At 37.0% G+C, this 23340-nt stretch overlaps 1 protein-coding gene and 1 pseudogene across 16 annotated transcripts in view; one reads left to right on the top strand and one right to left on the bottom strand.

The window, feature by feature from the left end:
- The window catches only part of GATAD2A (GATA zinc finger domain containing 2A), a 245934-nt gene that overhangs the window by 137583 nt on the left and 85011 nt on the right, over positions 1-23340 (bottom strand). The window lies entirely within an intron of this gene.
- LOC140502189 (serine/threonine-protein kinase Chk1 pseudogene) lies at positions 17263-22101 on the top strand (annotated as a pseudogene).

Below are 23340 nucleotides of genomic sequence, written 5' to 3'. Positions count from 1 at the left end.
AGCTAACGTTATAATTATTTGCAATGAAATAAACAGGTTGACTTTGCATTACTGCACTACTACTAGACTTCTGTAACCTATAACACTAAATTCAGAAAATGGGGACAATATCTAAATAATGTCTAAAAGGGATTTTGTTTTGTAGCCCTCGAATGTCTTAAGTATCATCTTGCAGTGCAATTATCTATGTGTACCTTGCCTTACCCTCCTATAAGAAGGTAAAGTTCACTAAGACAAAACAAGCTATGATATCAACTTTTGTGTTTCCTCTAGTGCTCATCAAAATGCTCTGAATACAGCTATTTGGTTAATTAAATTGAAAGAAAAGTTTCCAAAAGTATTCTGAAAATACTGAAGTCTTTGGATAAATGACATGAAAGCAAGTGATCTGTCAACACATAATAAATGAATGAGTAAATAAGTATCAAGAACTCCTTTTGTTCTAATAGGGGAGATGCAAATCTTTAGGAAGAGAAGGCTAGCATTAAGTAACCTTCAGATTAAAAAGGTGTATGTTGAATTCATCCATTAATCATCTTAGATAGCTGAACTGATCTTCAAACTGATCTTTGCATCTCTGGAAAAAAATGTTCTGCCCCTTAAACTACTTAACTCTTCCTTACAGTTCATGCCTTTGATTATTTTACCCACTCACAATCTTTGTTCTGTCATCCACTAACATTCTGACCACTCCCCTACTTGCTGACTGACACATACTCATCTTTTTCTACCTTGATGTGTGACTATCTTCATTATTCCTTTCTCTGCTTTCACCTTTAGAGACTTCAAGATCAAATCAAGAAAGAAAATGAAATACAGAAAAACTGAGTACTTCAACTGAGTCTGACAGTACATGCAAATATTATAAATCCATGGTTCCCAACTTCTGCAAAGAAGATGGGAAGTTCATTTAATTAACACTTCTCTAGGGCCACACTTGGTCATTATAGATATAAATGACTCAGTTTCATTTTTTATTTCTATTTCTATTGTAGTTATAATGTATATTATTTCCTTCTTTGTGCTCACTTCAATGTGCATCAGTTCAATTTAAGAGTTCCCATGTTTTTATTAAATCTTCACTGTGATAGTTTCCTACAGAACAGTAATATTGTATTACATTTCTGGGCCACTACTAGTTTAAGTCATTAACCCCAAATTATGGGCTCTATCCTTCATTTGCAGTTTTTTTACTTCTACAACCATGCTTCCAAGACATAAAGGGTAATATCATAAACAAAGTAGAGAAACATGGAACAAATTAACTGCTGGATCTAAGGATTGATCCATCACCACATAAGAGATAAAAGAGACTCACAAGAAGGAAAATGGTTAATTTTGATTCCATAAACTTAAAAAGTTTTTGCACAAGCAAAATGAATGCAGCTAAAATCATAAGAGAAAAAAAGATGGGAGGAGTATTTCCAGCAAGTTTCTCTGATGAAGGTTTCATTTTTAATGTAAATTGGGAACTAATTCAAATTTATAAGATTAAGAGCCACTCTCCAATTGATAAATGATTTAAAGGATATGAAAAGACAGCTTCCAAAGAAAGAAATCCAAGCCATCAACAGCCCTTAGGAAAAGATGTTCTAAATCACTAATGATTACAGAAATGAAAAATAAAGCAACTCTGAGGTACCATCTATGAGACTGGCTAAGTTGACTTGAAAAGAAAATTACAAGTGCTGAAGGGACTGTGGAAAAATGAGAATATTAATACATTCTTGGTGGAACTGCGAACTCGTCTAGCCATTCTGGAAAGCAATTTGGAACCATGCCCAAAAAGCTATTAAATTGTGCATATTCTTTGATCCAGGGATACTCCTGCTAGGTCTATCTATATACCAAAGAGATCAGAAAAGGAAGAAAAGGACCCTTATGTACAGAAATATTTATAGTTGTTCTTTTTGTGGTGCCAGAGAATTGGGAATTGAGGAGATGTCCATCAACTGAGGAATGAGCATGTGTTGTAAGAAATAATAAAGGAGACAATTTCAGAGAAATCTGGGAAGACTTGTGTGGACTATGCAGGATAAGGTGAGCAAAATAATAGTTTTACATGATAACAGCAATACTATAAAGATAAACAACTTGGAAAGACTCAGGAACTCTGATCAATATATTGTGATGAACTCAGAGTACAGACTAAGACCGTGAGAGGTGAGAGAGACAACACATTAGCCAACGAGGCAATTTATTCTGCTTGACTATGCTGGTTTCAACAGATTTTCTTTTTCTTACTTTCTAAAAAGAGTAGTGGGGTGGGGTGTTGTGGTAGAGGGGAGGTAGAAGGAAGTAAATTGAGAGCTGAAAATAAAATTGAATTAAAAGGTTTGTTGTTGTTTTAAATAAATGCTATGTATATTTTAAGCCTAAAGTCAGGAAGAATCCTAATCTGGCCTCAGATGCTTAGTAACTGTATGATCTTGGGCAAATAACTTAATCCAGTCTGCCTTGGTTTCCTCATTTGTCAAATGAGCTAGAGAAGAAAAGAGCAAACCACTCCAGTATCTTAGCCAAGAAAACTCTTCATGTGCCATGAAGAGTCAGACACAACTGAAAACAACTAAACAAGAACAACAAACATTTATTTTTCAGGATATGTTAGGAAACTTTGCTTCTTGGGTAGGGGAAATAGAGGTATATTAAGACATGTAGGTGCTGTTAACAAAAGATATCAATAAAAATTGAGTAAAAAGAAAAAACAACAACACTGTATATAGGGCACTACAACCTCTCGTTGGGGCATATATATCCCTGGCAGTGAGATTTCTGAATCAAAGGGTATGGATAATTTGGGATTAATTCACAGTTCCTAATCAGAGAGTATGATTTCTAAAACTTCTCCAACACCAAATGTTTGCTGGACATGAGGCAAAGTTGCAGAATTGCTCTGAGATGCATTTCTATTACTAGTGATTTGGAACATTCTCTCTTGTGGTTTTGATAGCATGCAATTCTTTTGATGGCTTGTTTTGTTCAATCCTTTGACCACTTATTCATTGGGGAATGGTTCTTCATCTTGAATATTTGTGTTAATCTTGTGTATTTGTATTATTAATTCCCTATATTTCTCAGATACCAGACCCTTAGAGCTACTGATGCCAAAATTTGTTTTTTCCCCACTCCTCGCTCTCTTCTTATTCAAATTTCACTATCTTGTTTGCAAAAAAGCTTTGAAGTTTCATGCAATCGAAATTAGCTATTTAATCTTTTATGACTACCCCTATCTTCTCTTTGATTAAGATCTTCCATGTTGACACAAGTATGAAAGGTAACTGATACCTTGTCTTCTAAATTGTTTATGATAGTATGACCTTTTAATATTAAGGCCACACATTTGTTTTAAGTTTACTGTGACATTTGGTGTAAGATGTTGATCTAACCCTAATTTCTGCCACAATGCTTTCCAGTCTACCCAGCAACTTAAAAGTTTGTCCATGAAAAATGATTAATAACTAATGTTGACTGAACAGAAGAGCTATGAGAAGGGGCCCCTTTCCTTATAGAGGTGGGATATGTATGTATGTGTGTGCGTGTGTGTGTGTATGAAACAATGCATGTTACTTTTCAGTATTTTGCTTAATTGTTTTTCTTCTTGCTTTTAATTTTTTGTTGTAAGGGGATGACTCTCAGAGAGGAGAAAGGGAAATAAGTAATGGTAAACATAAAAAAAGCAACAAAACATCAATAAAAAATTTATTTTTTAAATAATGAGATTGGGAAATTCTATTCCTCCTTAACTTACTGTGTAAAATATAGCCTCTTAAAAGTCTGAATAATACAACATTTAATCTGCAAAATTAGAAAGTTGCTTGTTTGTTTTTTTAATGCAGAAACACGTTGTAGTTGCTTGTCCTTTATTCTCAAAGAGGACCATGACATCAGGGAGATAGATGGTGCCATGACAAGCAAGTGGACTGGATTTAAATGAGGGAGGGCTACGCAAAGTCACTAGCCTCACTCTCTCCTCCACAGCCATCTGGGTCAAGATAGAGATGAGACTGGAGATGGCCCTGGATGCAGTGGAAGACCTTAGTTTTTTTCAAGCTAAGGTCATTTAACAGGTCTGTTTGATTGAGGCAATGTTCATTCAGTGATTAAAGCTAGGTAAGAAGTGAGACAGAGAATGGCCTCTTTTACCTAGCCAATTAAAAAAAAAATTGGAGTGGATTCTGGGAAGATGGTAGTACAGGTCAGAAAATTCCAAGCTCTCCAGATTCCCCAAGCAAGACAAAACAGCACTTCAGGGTCAACAAAGAGAAGCAAAAATAAACAAGAAACGGGGCAGAACAGGGACAACTGGAAAAGATTCAGAAGACAGATCCCAGGACAGAGGTTTGACCAGAGTGAAGTGTAAACATTTATAGGCTAGCTCATCATAAGAAACTACCAAATGGCCCTCAAAATCCAATTCAATGGAAGTAGAACTCTGACAGTCAAAGTAAAACAGTCAAATGTTACCAAGGCTAATAGCCCACATTTGCACAGGCTTAGTTTATTACCTATATTGTCTCATTTGACCCAAATAATAGCTACTTGAAATAGTAAGTATATCACTTTACAAATAAACTAACTTAGAAGAGATCAGTCCAAGATCACAGATAGTAACCAGTTCTAAATAGACTATCTTCCTTACTCTAAGTCTAGAGCTTTTTAGACAATGCAAAATGACACAATCTCAGAGATGCTATGGACCTAAGAGGCCATGCGGTCCAAACTCTACGTGGATAAGATGCCAGTATATGAAACTGAAAACTTTCATTATGAAGAGATTTTAAAGTGTATACTAAATTTACCATAATAGTAAAATTTCCCCATCTGAATTTCTTCTATATTGTATATTCAGTATTTCTTGATGCTTTTTTCTTTCTTCTTTTTTTAAATTATAACTGCCCATCAATCCCTTACTGATCCCCCAATAGAATCCCCACTCTGAACCAATTAGCAAAGTTAAGCAAACAAAACACTACACTATGTGTAAAAAACAGGTCTCTTTTTGCACTAGATTTAGAGTAAAAAAAAAAAAACACACCATTCTCATTCATCAATGTTCACTTGCCAAATCTGCCTCTGTCTTCTGAGTCCCTTAACTCTGAAGACAATGATGAAAACAACCACTTGTGACCTTCAGTTGCGTATCTAGGAAATGAAATGATGCCTGTTCCTATGCTATGACTCACTCCCTGGTTTAGTCCATCAGTCAATACAAAGTAATGATACCAATAACACAAACTTCTTTAAACCACTGCCCACAATTTTCCCACAATTACAGAATATGGAAATTGGGACCTTCTAGATCTTGTTACCTAATCTTTTTATTTCAAAGAAGAAAGCACTCGGGTTCAGAGACATGAAGTAAATTATACAAATAATAAGTAGCAGAAGCAGGACCTGAACCTAAGTCTTCAGCCTACAAATAAATGCTAATAGAGATTTCCCAAGACACCACCTTGAGAAAGGTAAAAGCATTTGGTCCCAGCTAAAAAAGCTAGAAAAAAGTAATTTAAACATAGCTTAAGAGTTAAGATTTCAATTCCTCTTAGCTTGGGCTTTAAAACTAGCCACAAAAGATATAGAAGCAGATGGATTAAATGGAGAAGACTCACTGGTTCTAGTTAAGTCATGCTTCTGCTATATATGATACCTAGGCCATGTTACTTAACTTCTCTAAATTCAGTTTCCTTTTCTACAAAATGTGGCACAAGGTATTTACCTGTAAATCTATGACCTAAGGCTTCTCTCCTTCTGACATTTTAAGTTTTGTAATCTAAAATTACAGGAAGCCTTTCCCAATTTCCCTTAGTGCTAGAGCCTTTCCTCTATTGATTATTTCCAATTTATTATATATATATAAACTTGTCTGTACCTAATTGTTTGCACATTATCTCCCCCATTAGACTGTGAGCTCCTTGAGAGAAAGACTATCTTTTGCATTTCGCCTTGCTTTGCATTCCCAGGGTGTAGCACAGTGCCTGGCTCAAAGTGCTTAAATAATGTTTACTGATTGACTTTTGAGGTAAGATATTCTAGGTTCTAGGGTTTCTTCTAATTGTGACACTATGTCCTAAGATGCTAGTAATATTCACTTTAATTCAATATTAATTAAGAGCCTACTTAAGTACAATATGGGCGCTGAGAGTAGTCAAAAACTAACAACTATCGAGGAGTTTACACTGTACTGGGGGAATGAGGCATATACAAAAATAAGTAAACAAAAAGTATTCACAGGAAGGAATAAAACTAAAAACAACGGGAGGTGAGATTGGCAAGGGGAGTTGCTAAGAAAACAGAAAATGGATGATAAAACTGCAAAGAAGAATAAGGAGAAAAAGGTTGAGAAGTAGCAACCTCCCAAACCTGGGCATTTCACAGACTATCCCTCTCTCCCCCACCAATGAGTAAAATTATCTCACTCTTCATTTCCACCTCCCAGGTAACTTTCTTCAAGTCAGCTAAAATTTTACTTTTTAAGAGAAACCTTTCCTGACCCCCTTAAATAAGGCTAGTACCTTCCCCTTTACTGATTATCTCCAAATTACCCTTTATAATAATACATTATTATTTTCATGTTGTTTCCTCCTCCTACCATGTTTGTGTGTGTGTTTGCATGTGTATCTTATAGTCATTTGCATGGTGTTTCCCCCATTAGAACACAACTACTTTGAAGAAAGAGACTTGTTTGGTTTGTCTATAAGCCAGTGCTCTAGCCTGACACAGTACAGCGCCATTCTTTGTATCCTCAACCATTAACACAATGCCTGGCACACAGGTACCTAATGAATGTTAACTGACTGGTAACCAAAGTCCATAGTGTTAAAGAGGTCAAGAATAAGGATGGAGAAAATGTCATCCAATTCAACATTCCGTTTTAAGGGTCCTTCCAACTCCAACGTCCTATAAAGTTTAGAAAAGTTGATATAATTTTCCCTTAAGCTTTGGACCTTAAAGTTAAAATAGCATCACTTGAGTCAACAGCCTATGGTATACAATATGATTTAATGTGGCACAGAAATCAGGACTGTGAATAAAGGTATGAGTTTGGAGCTATGGGAAAGACAAACCATATGAGGGGTAGGGTAGAGAAGAATCTACCCTGCCACCTCTTTTCTCTCTTTTATTTTGATCCTGGACTCTTAGACTACCAGAAGACCAAAGTTATGGAAAAAGATCAGCTGCCATTAGCTACAAAAGGGATTCAGTAGCAACTGTGGAATGACTAAACAAATTACGGTAAGCCCATGCAATGGAATTTTATGGTGCTATGATGACAAATAGAAAGAACTCTAAGAACCATAGGAAAATATATGAATTAATGCTGAATTAAGTAAGCAGACCCATGAAAACAATGTCATTACTACTATACAAATAAAGAATAAAAACAAACTAAACACTGTATAACCATAATAATCAAATTTAGCCCTGAAGTAAAGTTGAAAAAATGTGCTTCTTTCCTTTAGGTGAGAGACCAATGAGGTGGAATACACTGTTGCCAAATATGTCAACTGTTATCACTGAATCTTCTTTTCACTTCTTAAAAACTTCCATTCAAAGAGGAAAAATGTGGGGTGGGGGTAGAGACACATATTAAAATATGTGTGCTATTTTAAAACAAAAGACATCAACAAAGAATACAAAAAGTGGAGGGAATGACTTGGCTGAATATAACAAAGTGAACACAGTTACCCTGTACTCCTGCTAAACAAGGAAAAGCACAAGTGTCAATGATTTGGCATGCCACTTCAAAAAAGTTGGCTCCTGCTAATCCAAACAATCATTCCCCTAGCCTTCTATATCCCTTTTGATATGTAACTAGTTACACGAACAGTCTCATATCAAGTAGAAGATAAAAGTAATGTATGTCTTCTTTTGGGAGGAGGGAAAGGCAGAAGTGATGATGAAGATGATGAAAGTTAAGGAACTGAGGCCCATAACAGAATGTTAGCTTATGATATTTTGGGTGATTCCTACTTACTATCATTATTAACAAAAATAATAATTATAGTAAGCATTTATAAAGTTTACAAAGTGCTACACAGATGTTATCTCATTTTCTCCCTCACAATCATCTTTGAATTTAATGTGCTATTATTATTCCCATTTTACAAATGAAGGAACTGAAGAAGATAGAAATTAGGTAACTTGTCCAGAGTCAGACAGATAGTGTCTGAGGCAGCATCTGAACTCAGGTCTGCCTTGACTTCTAAATCCAGCACTCATACCCAGCACTTCAATTGCTAGCATTACAGAGATTCTCAGTATACTGTCAATGATACAGAAAAGAAACCCTAATAATTCAACTTAGAAATCTTTCTTTTCTGCTGGTTTTTATCTCTAAATATTTTCCCAAATTACAGAACACAAGCAGCCACATGAATTCAAACTGCAGATAATAACACTTAACATACAGACACAGCCTACCTCATTATGACATCATTAAATAATTGGTTCCACAGAAACACGATATGGCTCATAGTCAAAGAGCTAGTGCACAATCAAGCAGCCTAGTACAACACAAAGTACTCTGGCACTGGAGTAAGAGAGCCTGGATTCAAAAACTCATCTCTGACATTTTACTTAAATAAAGTAAATTTTAAATAAATAAATTTTAAATAAATTGCCTTAAGCAATTCACAAATTATTTAAGTCTCAGTTTCTTCCTCTGTAAAAATGCTAGGGCTGGGCTCACTGGACTCTGAAGTCTCTTCCAGCTCTAGATGCATGTATGGCCCTATGTTTCTTCTAAAACCAGTATTCTGGTTTTCACTATATTCTTTGATCTATATTGATTTAATGCAATTTATCCTGACACTGACAATCAACTTGTAAGGGAAAGTTCTTTCATCAATTCTCATATTCCTTAAAGACAATAAGCACTTATTAAACAACTACAAAGTGCCAGGCACCATCCTAAGTGCTGGCGATACCAAAAGAGGCAAAAATACACTCCCTACTCTCAAGGAATGACAACACAAAAAAGGTGAGAGAGGCAAGATGAAATCCAGAAAAGCAGTCAGATGAGAAATTTGTAAAACGAAGTAGGGCTGGACTCCCTAATTCTCCTATCTTATGAGATGAGCTTTTAGCCAATCAGAAGTCTTCTAGTCTCCAGCCTGCCCTAATAACAGGCATACTACAGGTCAGTTTCTTCCTCTAAAAATGAGATGTAGTGGATTAGGTAGTTAAAAGTTTCTTTCAGTTAAAAAAATTCTAGGAGCCTAAGTCAAACTATATTATAAAATTCTCATTCTAAAATGAGTGGGGGCAATCAGCAGAACCAGCATCTTCTTGGTTCCAATGAAGCATCACAGTGGTGACCCAAACCAGGGATTTGGCCAAGACCTGTAAGGAGGCTTAAGAAAGTGGCTTCCCAAATAAAGCTCTATTTATGGCTGTGGGATAGGCAGAGTCACTTGGACGTTGGTATTAGATTATTAGATTACCAAACTGCCTCTACCCATGCAGGTCCGCATCTTCTTTGACACTTAAAATAGTCTGTAAGAGGTTAAATTACTTCAGAAGCAGGATTTAAACCCAGGTCTTCACGGTTTCAAAGGCAGCTCTCTAGCCATTATGTCACAATGTTTCTGTAAAAGTAACAAAAAATGTATGGCAGAAGGGGGAAAGCAAGCTTACATATAGTTATTTTAAGGCAATAACTACTAATTATCTTTAAATACCAACAACTTTTAATTCAGAGACAATGAGGAATATAAATTAAAAGGCACTGAAAGTTTTTAACAATGTAAATAAAAACTCCAAAGTCATGGAAATGGGATCAAAACGCAAACAGATATAGACATGTCTTTATTTTTTCTGTTTCCTCATACTGATGTGAAGGATAACTCCACTAGTTAACACTCATCCTGTATAGGCTGGTACTTTCCCAACTAGTGACCAGTTGAAAAATCCACCTTTATTAAGACAGCAGACATAATGAACAGAAATCAATTCTTACAAACTAAAATTGCTAGCCATATGGCTCAGAGTAAAAAAGTAGCTACCAGGTAATTATGAAAATTATAGATAGTAAGAGAATACAGAAATGGACATTCATAATTTTAAGGATTAAGTGAGCTAGGGATTTAGGAATCACCTCCACCATAGACATGAGAAAGCAATCTAATTTCTTCTTGAAAATCTTCAATGTTGCCATCTGGCTATGCATCCTTCCAACATACACTCACTTAGAAGACTTATTTTTTGAATCCACATTAGGATTTTCCATTTAACTACATTAAATTTCATCTTATTAGACCTAGGCTATCAATTCTAAGTTGATTTTTTTGAGTCCTGATGCAGAAGTGTTAACACTCCTTTTCTGGATCCTGTTATATGCAAAAACATAGCGACTATACCTTAGGATACAAATAATAAGCAAGAGGGAAAGGACAAATTCCTGGGGCAATCCGTACAAGATGACACAGACTGGATGTTGACTTTAGGTCCAGTCATTCAAATCATTGTGAATCCACTTAAGTACATTATGATCTATCCCACATATGTCTACCTCAAAAATCAACCAATCCAATGCCCTCATTTTACAGAGAAGAAAACTGAAGTTTAATATGTTAAGTGACTTAGCCAAGAACATATGGCTATCCCTGACCAACCACTGCCTGGACCCACAGGTGCCAAGGTAGTCTGATGACAAGGTAAAAAATTGTAGAGAAACCCAGCTCTCCAAAAACACCCTGGTATAAAGAAGAAAAGAAAAAAACTCTAGATGAAATACTAATAAGCCAGAAGTAAGCACCTTTAGTAAATCCAGAATTGCAAAATGACCAAATCAACAGTGGCTAAATGGATTACATCAGAAAAGCCAATCCCAAGTAAAAGGACCTGAAGACCATGAGCCTGGAGAGAAGGATCACAAGATGCAAAACATGAGAAAGAAAACAAAAACCATAAAGCAGTATTATGTGAAATAATAAGTAAAATTTAGCAAATATGTCCCAATAAGATATTAAGATGAGGCTGGATTCATAGCAAGCTGGTTCAAAAATTTTAAAAAACCAATAAAAATGAGAGACCATATTAATTACACAAACAATAAAAAAAATCACAATTATATCAACAAATGCTGAACAAGACTGACAAAAAAACAGCACTTCTAACCTCATGTTAAGAACACTGAAAAATACAGTACCAACCGATGATATATGCATTTGTGGAATAGTACTGTGCCACAGGAAATCATAAAAGAAGAGGTTCAAGAAAACAGGGGAAGACTTGCATAAATTGATGCAGAATGAACAATTTAGGAAGGAACAAAAACCCAGCACCAAGTTCCACCTTAGATGTACTTCTGAACAGTCAGACAACTTAGGTCCTTCACAACTCCTGGAAAAAAAACCTGAAAAAAAGAAACCAGTCCAAAAAAACCAACAGAAAACAATAAGAAAGTAATGTATCTTCTACCTTAGAAGCACGTCAGAAATCAGCCAAAAGCCAACAGGAAATAAGAAAAAAGGCTACCACAGCCATCAACATCAGTCACTACATATACAAACATGTATAATTATTATATGGTATTCTAAAACACAAGTACTATGCAATAGATTTCAGATATAATCTACTCTGTATATGTAAATGTCCTCTTTCGGATGTTTACTAAATTTAAAATAAAACACAAATATTTGTTAAAAATTACAGGAACAAATGAAATGTTCCTTAATATGGTAAATAATATCTAACTTAAACCAAAAGTAAGTAGTTTCTATAATAATAAAACACTCGGGGAGGAGAGCTTGGGGCAAAGGTTAATAAGGACAAACAGAGTGAATGGGTTTTTTTGAAGGTGAAGGAGACATGGGCATGTTTGTAGGCAGTGAGGAAGTAACCAGAAGACAGGAAGAGATTAAGCATTAGGAATGACAGAGGGAGCAATCTACAGAGAAGGAAAAATAGCATATACTTGTGCACATAGAAGGCTTTGCCTGAACAAGAAGATCTGCTTCAAGTGAGATAGGGTAAAAGAGGAAATACTGGGAATTACATCTGTGTTATGTGAGATGAAGAGAGAAGTCACTCTTCGCAAATGGCATCATTTGTTTTAGTGAATTACAAAGCAAAACCAAAATCAGCAGAGAGGGTGAGGGGAGGAAGAGTCATGGAAGGTTTGAAGATAGATGAAAAGGTATAGAAAAGGCTATGGTGAGTGGTATAGTGAATCTATATTCACTGTGTGTGTGTGTGTGTGTGTGTGTGTGTGTGTGTACACACACACATATATACATAAAAGTATAAAAAGTATACCTTTTATAAGTATAAAAAGATTGTTTTGCTGCAATAAGGGCTGAAATAAAGGCTGTGGTGAGTCTACTCAGCACAGTTCATGATATTCTCCAACTCCACTCTACAGCATATAGGTAGAAGAAACTAACATTTAGACAGAGCTTTAAGTTTTATAAAGAAATATACATGTATCTCAGGAGCATAAGTGGGAGTAATCTAAGACTGAGATTTGTCAGGAAAAAAATGGCTGAGAGGATAAAGAGGACAGAGTAGAGTTGAACTAGTTCATCACCAAGGGGTGAAGATGGGGAAAAAAATAGAGTGTAACCAGTCTAAAAGACAAATGGTCTGGGAAAGAACTCAAGGGTAAAGGAATTAAAAGTGATGGTAAGCATGAAAAACAGCTTCAATGAACTCCCTAGGAAAAAATCTCCAGGGCCGGATAGATTTTCAAGTGAATTCTATCAAATACTTAAAGGACAGTAAATTCCAATACTATATAGGCTGTATGGGAAAATTGGCAAAGAAGTCCTACCAAATTCTTTGTATGATACAACTTTGTATGATAAACCAAGAAGAGTCAAAACAAAAAGAAAATTATAGACAAATTTCCCTAATGAATATAAATGCAAAAATTTTACAAAAGATATTAGCAAAAAGATTACAGCAACTTATGAAAAAATACACTCTGATCAGGTAAGATTTACACCAGGAATGCAGGGCTGGTTCAATATTAGAAAACTATCAGATAACTGATCATATCAACAACAAAACTAATAGAAACCATATGATTATCTCAATAGATGCAGAAAAAGCTTTTAACAAAATACAACACACATTCCTACTGAAAACACTGGAGAGCATAGGAACAAATGGAGCCTGCCATAAAATAATAAGTAGTATCTATCCGAAACCACCAGTTAGATGCATTTCCAATAAGATCGGGGGCGAAACAAGGATGTCCATTATCACAACTGTTATTAAATAGGGTACTAGAAATATTAGCTTTAACACTAAGAGAAGAAAAAGAAATTGAAGGAATTAGAATAGGCAAAGAAGAAACTAAGTTAACTTAATACTGCAGACGATATGATGATATAGTTAGAGAATCAGGTAAAAAACTACTTAAAATAATAAACAACTTTGGCAAAGTTTCAGGATACAAAATAAACTCACATAAATCATCTACATTTCTATATATTACTAATAAAGGCCAACAACGAGATAGAGAAATTCCATAAAATATTTGGGAGTCTACCAGACAAAACAAACCCAAGAACTTATATGAACACAATAACAAAACACTTTTTGCACAAATAGTCAGATTTAAATAACTGGAAAAACATTAGTTGCTCATGGGTAGGCCAAGCTAATATAATAAAAATGACAATTCTACCTAAATTAATTTACTTATTCAGTAACATACCAGTCAAACTAACAAAAAATTATAGATAGAGCTAGAAAAAAAATGATAAAATTCATCTGGAAGAACAAAAGGTCCAGAATATCAAGGGAATTAATGAAAAGAAATGCTAGGGAGGGTGGTCAAGCCCTACCAGACCTCAAATTGTATTATAAAACAGCAATCATCAAAATCATTTGGTACTGGCTAAGAAATAGAGAGGTAAATCACTGGAACAGGTTAGATACACAAGACACAGTACTCAATGATTACAGCAGTCTACAGTTTGATAAACTCAAGGACCCCAGCTTCTGGGATAAGAACTCTCTGTATGACAAAAACTGCTGGGGAAACTGGAAAATAGAGAGGCAGAAACTGGGCACAGACCAATACCTGACACTGTACACCAGAATAAAGTCCAAATAGGCACATGATCTAGGTATAAAGGCTGATACTATAAACAAATTAGTGAAGCAAGGAATAGTTTATTTGTCAGATTTATGGAGAACGGAGAAATTTATGACCAAACATGAGACAGAGAACATTATGAAATGCAAAATGGAGAACTCTGATTACATTAAATTGAAAAGTTTTTATACAAACAAAGCCAATGCAACCAAGATTAGGAGGGAAGCAGAAAACCAGGAAAGAATTTTGACAACTAGTATCTGTGATAAAGACCTCATTTCTAAAACATATAGAGCACTGAGTCAAATTCACAAGAATACAAGTCATTACCCAATTGATAAATGGTCAAAGGATACGAACACACAGTTTTTAGAGGAAGAAATTAAAGCTATTTATAGTCATGAAAAAATGCTCTAAATCACTACTGATAGAGAAATAAAAATCAAAACAACTCTGAGGTACCATATCACACCTATCAGATTGGCTAACATGACGAAAAAGGAAAATGATACATTGGATAAGATGTGGGAAAGTTGGAACACTAATTTATTGTTGGTGGAGCTGTGAGCTGATCCAACCATTTTGGGGAGCAATTTGGAGCAATGCCCAAAGGGCTATAAAAATGTGTATACCCTTTGACCCAGCAATATCACTTCTAGGGTTGTATCCCAAAGAGACTCACATGTACAAAAATATTTATAGCAAAAATATTTTGTGGTGGTCAAGAACTAAAAATTGAAGGGATGCCCATCAACTGGGGAATGGCTGAACAAGTTGTGGTATATTAATGTAATGGAATATTATTGTGCTATAAGAAATGACGAACAAGCAGACTTCAGAAAAACCTGGAAAGACTTATATGAACTGATGCTGAGTGAAGTGAGCAGAAGCAAGAGAACATTATACACAGTAAGAGCCAGTGTTAGTGAACTGTTTCTAACAGACTTAGCCCTTCACAGAAATACAAGGACCTAAAACATTTCCAAAGGACTCATGATGCAAAATGCCATCCACATCCAGAGAAAGAACTGAAGTTTTGTTTTGATTTGGTGTTTCTCCCATTTATTTTCATTCTTCTATGCAATATGACCAACATGTAAATGTGTTTAATAAGAATGTATGTGCAGAACTCATATAAGATTGCATGAAGACTTGGGGAAGGAGGGGGAGAAAATTCAAAACTTATGGAAGTGATTGTTGAAAACTGAAAACAAATTAATTTTTTAAAATGTCCCAAATCACTAATATTTAAAGCAATGTAAATTAATTGAAGAGACTGAGGTTCCAACTCAAACCATTAGATTGGAAAACCTCACACAAAAAAGAAAATAATGACCAGCTAATGGAAAATAGGCATTCTAATACATTACTGGTGGAACTTTCAATTGGTCCAGTCATTCTGGACAACGGCTTGAAACAATATTTCAAAAGTCAGTAAATTTTGAATAACCTTTGACCCAGCTCCTGATTTGTGAGACTTCTTTTCCACTTCAACTAAGAGAACTTCTCATGCTGGAAATATCTCCATCTTTGCTGAATATTCCCCCAACTGTAAATTCTTCAGAAATTCCATTTGAGAAACACCTGAGACAGTCATGATTATCTTTAACTTGGCATGGCTCCTAATTTTCCAGATTGCTTTTCTCTCTTGTCCTTGTACAGGTTCTCACCCCACTCTCCACCTGACTCTTCAGCCCCATTTTATGTCTTTTGTTCCACCATTAGAATAATACCCTGAAGGTCTTTGTGTGTGGATATGTGACTATGAATGTATACAGTGTTTAGCACAGTACCTGTCACATGGTACACAATTTAATATAATAAATATGCTTTAGCTAGCTAGAGCTTATACCCCAAGGAGATTAAAGAAAGAGGAAAAGGTTTCATAGGTGAAGTTATTTATAACAGTTCTTGTTGTGGATTGTGAGGTCCCTGCTAGCAGGAACAGTTTTTATCTTTCTTTGTATTCCCCAGAACTTAAAAGTGCACAGCACACTGTAGGCACTTAATGAAAGTTGATTAACTAGTAGTAAATAACTGGAAACTAATGGACCAACTATTGGAGAATGGCTAAAAAAATAAATGGTGAAGGAGAAATCAAACAGAAAAAAGAATTACTAAAGAATCTGTTTTTAAGTACAGAGAAAAAAGATAACAAAAAGAAGCTTGCAAGCATGGAAAGAAACATAAGCAAGAAGGGAAACTTTGAAAGCTACAGTTTAACTGATGTGCTTGAAATATTCATTTTATTTGCTGATTTTTTAAGAGCACATAAAAAAAGTAAACATACCTGAGAGTCCACATATCAAGATGAGTATAAAAAAATATGAATACAATTACAAAACATTCTTTAAATAAAAAGTTAGGCTGAAATATTTAAAAATACAGTAACTGTTCATGGTTGAGCTATGCCAATACAGTAAAAATGACAATACTACTAAATCAATTTACAGATTCAATGCTAAGCTAAACTACCAGACAATTAGAAAAAACAGCAAAATTAATCTAGAGGGAAGAATGAAGATTAGAAAAAAGAGTGGGAGGAAAGGGAGCCTAACAATACTAAGTCACAAACTTTACTACAAAGTAATACTCATCACAACAACTAATACTAGATAAAAACATTATATCAACTGGTAAGTATAAAAGAGTAGGTACACAAGAACCAGAGGAAAATGAAGATAATAGCACAGTTTTCAATAAATCTGAAGGCTCCAAATACCATGATAAGGAAACCCCTCTGTGGTAAAATCTGTTGGAAAAATTGGCATACAGTATGGCAGACAGTTTCAAATGCATCTCACACCACATGACACAATGCTCTAAATAGACTCAAAAACTGGGGTACAAAAGGTCTTATCAGAAGTACTGCCAAAATGGCAGTAGTAGGAAGAAGTACAGCTGACCTCTACCCCTTACAAAGATAGGAAATGTCCTGGTCTGAAACCTGATCAGGGATTCCAAGAAAAAAATCATAGTGAGTCATTTTCTAGCTCAGGGGGGCACAAAGAAACAAAAATGTCCAGAGAGTGAGATTCTACAGAGCATTCCAGCATAGGGAGAGACTGTATACCAGAACAAGAAGTTCCAAAACCAGAAGAGAGGGGCCTAAACTTAATCAAGACACAAAAATCAGTGCCAAATGGGAAAACTATTTCTCACTACTCAGCTCCAAGTCATGGATCCAGGGAAACTGAGGAAAGTCTGGGGGAATGGGGAGAATAGTGTTCAAGGGTGAAGAAGACTTATGGGCCCTAGACTATGAATCAAGTAAGAAGCAAGTTCAAAAGCAAGTAGCAGCTATGTGGCTCTGATCCTAGGGGCAGAGCAGGGTCTCAGCTCCAGCTTACAGCAAGAATCCCAGACCAAAGGAAAACTCATAATTCTGTTACTGAACCAGCAGTTTTCCAGCTGGCTGATAATGGCTGAGACCAGCAGCAATCTACTGAAATCCCAAACTGTGCAAGCCCCAGGTCTATTTGCTCAGACCCAAACCTAGAGTAGGAACTTGCAGAACTGACACTAAAAGGGCAGCAATTAATTGTCCAGGATCAAATCACTTTCGGACAACTGAACATTTGCAGGTCCCCAACCTAAACTCTCTTTAAGATCACACAATACTAAATACCCTTAAGAAACCAGCAGGACCAGCTCAGACTTTTTTTTACAGAAGTGTACAGAGTCTGGGACGAACATAAATTCCAAACTCAGGATGTAGGGTTGAAGAATGAGAAATTAAAAAAAAAAAAAAATCACACCAGAAAAAGCTATTATGGTAATGGGGCAATCAAGACAAAAAACCAGAAGAGAATGATTACAAAACATCTACAAGCAAAGCTTCAAAATAAAACTGTTTGGGCACAAGCAAAACTAAAGAGCTAAAAAAAAAAAAATGATTTTAAAAACCAAATGAGAAAACACTAAAAAAAATTGAGTGGGTGAAGGGGAGGATGAAAACTATGAAAGAAAGAATCAGAAAGGGAATTAAAAGTTTCACAGGGGATTGGCACGAGTTCAGCAAGGCCATCTCCCCCTGCAGTGGGATAAAGCCAACCCAGAAATGCTCAAGCCCATCAGTCAACCCAAAAGTCCTATGAAGAAACTAGTTTGGTTGTTGGTATTTGTGAGGTGGATTTTGGCAGGGAAAGTAAATTTGCTACGAAGAGGCTGAAAAAAGTCACTGCAATGAATATCATGGACATGAAGTGTGCCACAGATTGTACAGAAAACATTTACAAAGAAATTTACATCAATAAAATGCTAAAACATATCATCAGGGGCAGAGCCAAGATGGCGGAGTAGAAAGACGCACATACACATAGCTCCGAACCCACAACCCACAGAACAGCTACAGGGGAGTAACTCACGCTGAATCCTGCACCCAGAGGCCACAGAATATTGGAGCGAGGGAGATTTCTGTTCTGGAGAGACCTGCAAACCTCTCGCGGCGGGGTCCTTCCCGCTGTGGACTGGGCGCCGGGACTGGGAGCAGAGGGCAGCCCTGCAGCGGCCGCACCGTGGGGAAAAGATCCGAGCAGGCTACGGGGAGGGGATCTCCAGTGGCCACGAGGGTCCCTCCACCCACAGAGGGACCTGCAAACCTCTCGCAAAAGGCAGCGCGAAGCCCAGCCCAGACCTGCGGCGGCTCCAAGAGGTACAGATCCGAGCAGGCTTCAGGGACAGGATCTCCAGCGGCCGCACAAGTCCCTCCACCCACAGGTGATGGGGGTCGGTGAGAGAGTCTCTTTGGTGGGTCGAGAGGGGAGTGGAGTGCCCCCATGGCTCGGGCCCCCTCAGGAGATAGAAGCTGAGAGGTGGCTGCAGACAGGGGCTCCCCAAGCGGGCGGGAGCCTGGATCCATTGTGGAAGGTCTGTACATAAACCCCCTGAGGGAACTGAGCCTGAGAGGCGGCCCTGCCCCAACCTGACCACCAGAACTTAATTCTCACACTGAATAGCAGCCCTGCCCCCACCAAAAGCCCTAAGGCGGGAAGCAGCATTTGAATCTCAGTCCCCAAACTGGGGGCAGGGAGGACCAGGAGGCAAGGTGGGTGTGAGGAGAATATTCAGAGGTCAAGTCACTGGCTAGGGAGAATGCCCAGAAAAGGGAAAAGAAATAAAACTATTGAAGGCTACTTTCTTGGAGAACAGACATTTCCTCCCTTCCTTTCTGATGAGGAAGAACAATGCTTACCATCAGGCAAAGACACAGAAATCAAGGATTCTGTGTCCCAGCCCACCCAATGGGCTCAGGCCATAGAAGAGCTCAAAAAGAATTTTGAAAATCAAGTTAGAGAGGTGGAGGAAAAACTGGGAAGAGAAATGAGAGGGATGAAAGAGAAACATGAAAAGCTCATCAGCTCCCTGCTAAAGGAGAACCAAAAAAATGTTGAAGAAATTAACACCTTGAAAACTAGCCTAACTCAATTGGCAAAAGAGGTTCAAAAAGCCAATGAGGAGAAGAATGCTTTCAAAAGTAGAATTAGCCAAATGGAAAAGGAGGTTCAAAAGCTCACTGAAGAAAATAGTTCTTTCAAAACTAGAATGGCACAGATGGACGCTAATGACTTTATGCAAAACCAAGAAATCACAGAACAAAGAGAGAAGAATGGAAAAATGGAAGATAATGTGAAATATCTCATTGGAAAAACAACAGACCTGGAAAATAGATCCAGGAGAGACAATTTAAAAATTATGGGACTACCTGAAAGCCATGATCAAAAGAAGAGCCTAGACATCATCTTTCATGAAATTATCAAGGAAAACTGCCCTGAGATTCTAGAACCAGAGGGCAAAATAAATATTCAAGGAATCCACAGAACACCGCATGAAAGAGATCCAAAAAGAGAAACTCCTAGGAACATTGTGGCCAAATTGCAGAGTTCCCAGGTCAAGGAGAAAATATTGCAAACAGCTAGAAAGAAACAATTCAAGTATTGTGGAAATACAATCAGGATAACACAAGATCTAGCAGCCTCTACATTAAGGGATCGAAGGGCATGGAATAGGATATTCCAGAAGTCAAAGGAACTAGGACTAAAACCAAGGATCACCTACCCAGCAAAACTGAGTATAATACTTCAGGGGAAAAACTGGTCTTTCAATGAAATAGAGGATTTTCAAGTATTCTTGATGAAAAGACCAGAGCTGAAAAGAAAATTTGACTTTCAAACACAAGAATGAAGAGAAGCATGAAAAGGTGAACAGCAAAGAGAAGTCATAAGGGACTAACTAAAGCTGAACTGTTTACATTCCTACATGGAAAGACAATATTTGTAACTCTTGAAACTTTTCAGTATCTGGGTACTGGGTGGGATTACACACACACATATGCACACACGCACACATACATAGAGACAGAGTGCACAGAGTGAATTGAAGAGGATGGGATCATATCTTAAAAAAAAATGAAATCAAGCAGTGAGAGAGAAATATATTGGGAGGAGAAAGGGAGAAATGGAATGGGGCAAATTATCGCTCATAAAAGAGGCAAGCAAAAGACTTATTAGTGGAGGGATAAAGAGGGGAGGCAAGAGAAAAACATGAGGTCTACTCTCATCACATTCTACTAAAGGAAAGAATAAAATGCACACTCATTTTGATAGGAAAACCTATCTCACAATACAGGAGAGTGGGGGACAAGGGCACAGGCAGGGTGGGGGGGAGGATAGGGGGGAGGGCATGGGGAGGAGAATGCAATCCAAGGTCAACACTCATGGGGAGGGAAAGGATCATAAGAGAATAGAAGTAATGGGGGACAGGATAGGATGGAGGGAAATATAGTTAGTCCTATACAACACAACTAGTATGGAAATCATTTGCAAAACTACACAGATTTGGCCTATATTGAATTGCTTGTCTTCCAAAGGGAAGGGGTGGAGAGGGAGGGAGCTAAAGAAGTTGGAACTCAAAGTGTTAGGATCAACTGTAATGTTCTTACCACTAGGAAATAAGAAATACAGGTTAAGGGGTAAAGAAAGCTATCTGGCCCTACAGGACAAAAGAGAAGACGGAGACAAGGGCAGAGAGGGAGGAGAGAAGAGAGAGCAGATTGGTCACAGGGGCAATTAGAATGCCTGGGTTTGGGGGGAGGGGGGGAGAAAAGGGGAGAAAATTTGTAACCCAAAATTTTGTGAAAATAAATGTTAAAAGTTAAATTAAAAAAAAAAACATATCATCAGATCAAAGGCAATATAATATTTAGTATCTCTTTTTAGAGTACTAAAGTAGAGGAGAACTCTTTGACCAAACAGAGCCTGATGTAGGTATACCTGAACAAGATGCTCATATTAAGTTCTTCCATCACCTTATGGCAGGGATCATGTATTTTCATAGTACTGGAAAAACCTTAAGAGATACTTATCCAAAAAAAAATCTCTTACTAGATTTAAAATAACTTCAAAATTTCTAACTTGTCTTAGCAACAGTATTCTGGCATAATAATTGTGAATGTTTATTATTAAACAAGATATGTAGCACTCCATCATATGTTAACAGAGGACTACTTATGAAGAAAGAAATCCATGCAGAACCAGTTGATATTTGCTCATGACTGACAGGAATAGTACTTTCTGAAATGCTGGCTAAATAATTGTCATGAGACCAAGCAAGTGACATGTGCCAGGAATATTATAACTAGAAAGAAAAAACATATTTCACATCATGTAAGAAAACGGACTTTGCTTGTTTATTCCTACTGTGTAACATTCCAATCAAGAATCCAACATCAAGAATCATAATACCAGAAAAAAAGAAAGACAGATGGCACAGTAAAGTATTTAAGAAAGGTGCAAAGAGGTTTCAAACTCCTTCAGAAGGAATATCAGATTCCCCAGATAGCTTATTCAAGCAAATATGGACTTCTTCCCAGTTAATAATGTTCATCTCTTCACCCTCTATACTGCTTTATTTAGTGATCTCATAAACTCCCATGGATTTAATTATCATCTGTATGCTGATGACTCTCAAATCTAAAACTGCCCCAAAGTTTCTGCTGACCTCCAATCTCACTTAGCTTCCTTTCAGACATCTTTCAGACATATCATACTGTCCAGTAGACTGACATCTTACACTCAGTAAGTCGAAAATGGAACTCATCTTTCTCTATAAATCTTTTCTTCCTCTTACCTTTCTTATTAGGGTAGAGGGTGATGTCATCTTCCCAATGCCTCAGGTTTAAAACCTAGGACTTATCTTGCACTCCCTGTTGCCAAGGCCTGCGTATTTCAGCTGCAACATCTGATATAGACCCCTGTTCTCCTCTGACACTGCCACAACTCTACTGCAGGCCCTCACAACCACACACCTGGGCTATTTGAAATAGTCTGCTAGTATGTCTACCTGTCCCTTTCCACTCCAATCCACCCACAATTCAGTCACTAAAATCATTTTCCTAAAATGCAAGGCCAATCATGTCACCCCCTTCTCCCACCTTGTCAATAAACTTCAATGGTTCGCTACTGCCTCCAGGATCAAATATGAAATGCTTTGTTTGGTATTCAAAGTCTTTCCCTGAGGCAGCCCCCTCCTGCCTTTCCACTGTTCTTGCACCTTACTCCTCAACACATATACTTCCATCCAGTGACTCTGAACTCCTGGTCTTCCCATAAAAAAAGACATTCAATCTCTCAGCTTCTGGGCATTTTCTCTGGCTAGCCTCCATTCTTGGAATGCTTTCCCTTCTCCCAACTACTGACCTCCCTGGTTTAAGTCCCAAGTAAAATTCCATCTTCAATAGGAAGCCTTCCCTAATGTCTTAATTGCAATGATTTCTCTATCTCATTAAAACTATCAAAATTAAGAATAACAGCACAGCTACCCAAAGGAAAAAAAAATCACCAAAAATTAAAACAGAAGCGCTAATGGCTCCATGAGAAAACAAGAAATACTAAAGCAAAACAAAAACAGAAGAAAATGTAAGGTATCTTGCAACAAAAAACTGACCTGAAAAAAGATCATGCGGAAAAAAAAATTTAAGAATCACTGATTACCTCAAACTCATAGACATCATGTTTTAAGAAAGATAAATGAAAACTGTTCAGATCTCTTGGAACCAGAGGGTAAAGTAGAAATAGAAAAAAATCCAGTCACTTCCCAAAACTCCAAAACAAAAACTCCCAGAAATATAAGCAAAATCTCGAACTTCCAGGTCAAAGAAAATGGTGCACTGAAAGCAGCCAGAAAGAAAAAATTCATAAACCAAGGAGCCACACTCATGATCACACATGACTTAGAAGTTTAAATTTCATCATTCTCAAGGGTCACAGAGGGTAAGAAAGACTCTGAGATTC

This window comes from Notamacropus eugenii, chromosome 4 (genome assembly GCF_028372415.1).
Source record: "Notamacropus eugenii isolate mMacEug1 chromosome 4, mMacEug1.pri_v2, whole genome shotgun sequence".
Lineage (NCBI taxonomy): Eukaryota > Metazoa > Chordata > Mammalia > Diprotodontia > Macropodidae > Notamacropus > Notamacropus eugenii.
The sequence above is the reverse complement of the archived record's forward strand: the minus strand, read 5'-3'. Positions and strand labels throughout refer to the sequence as shown.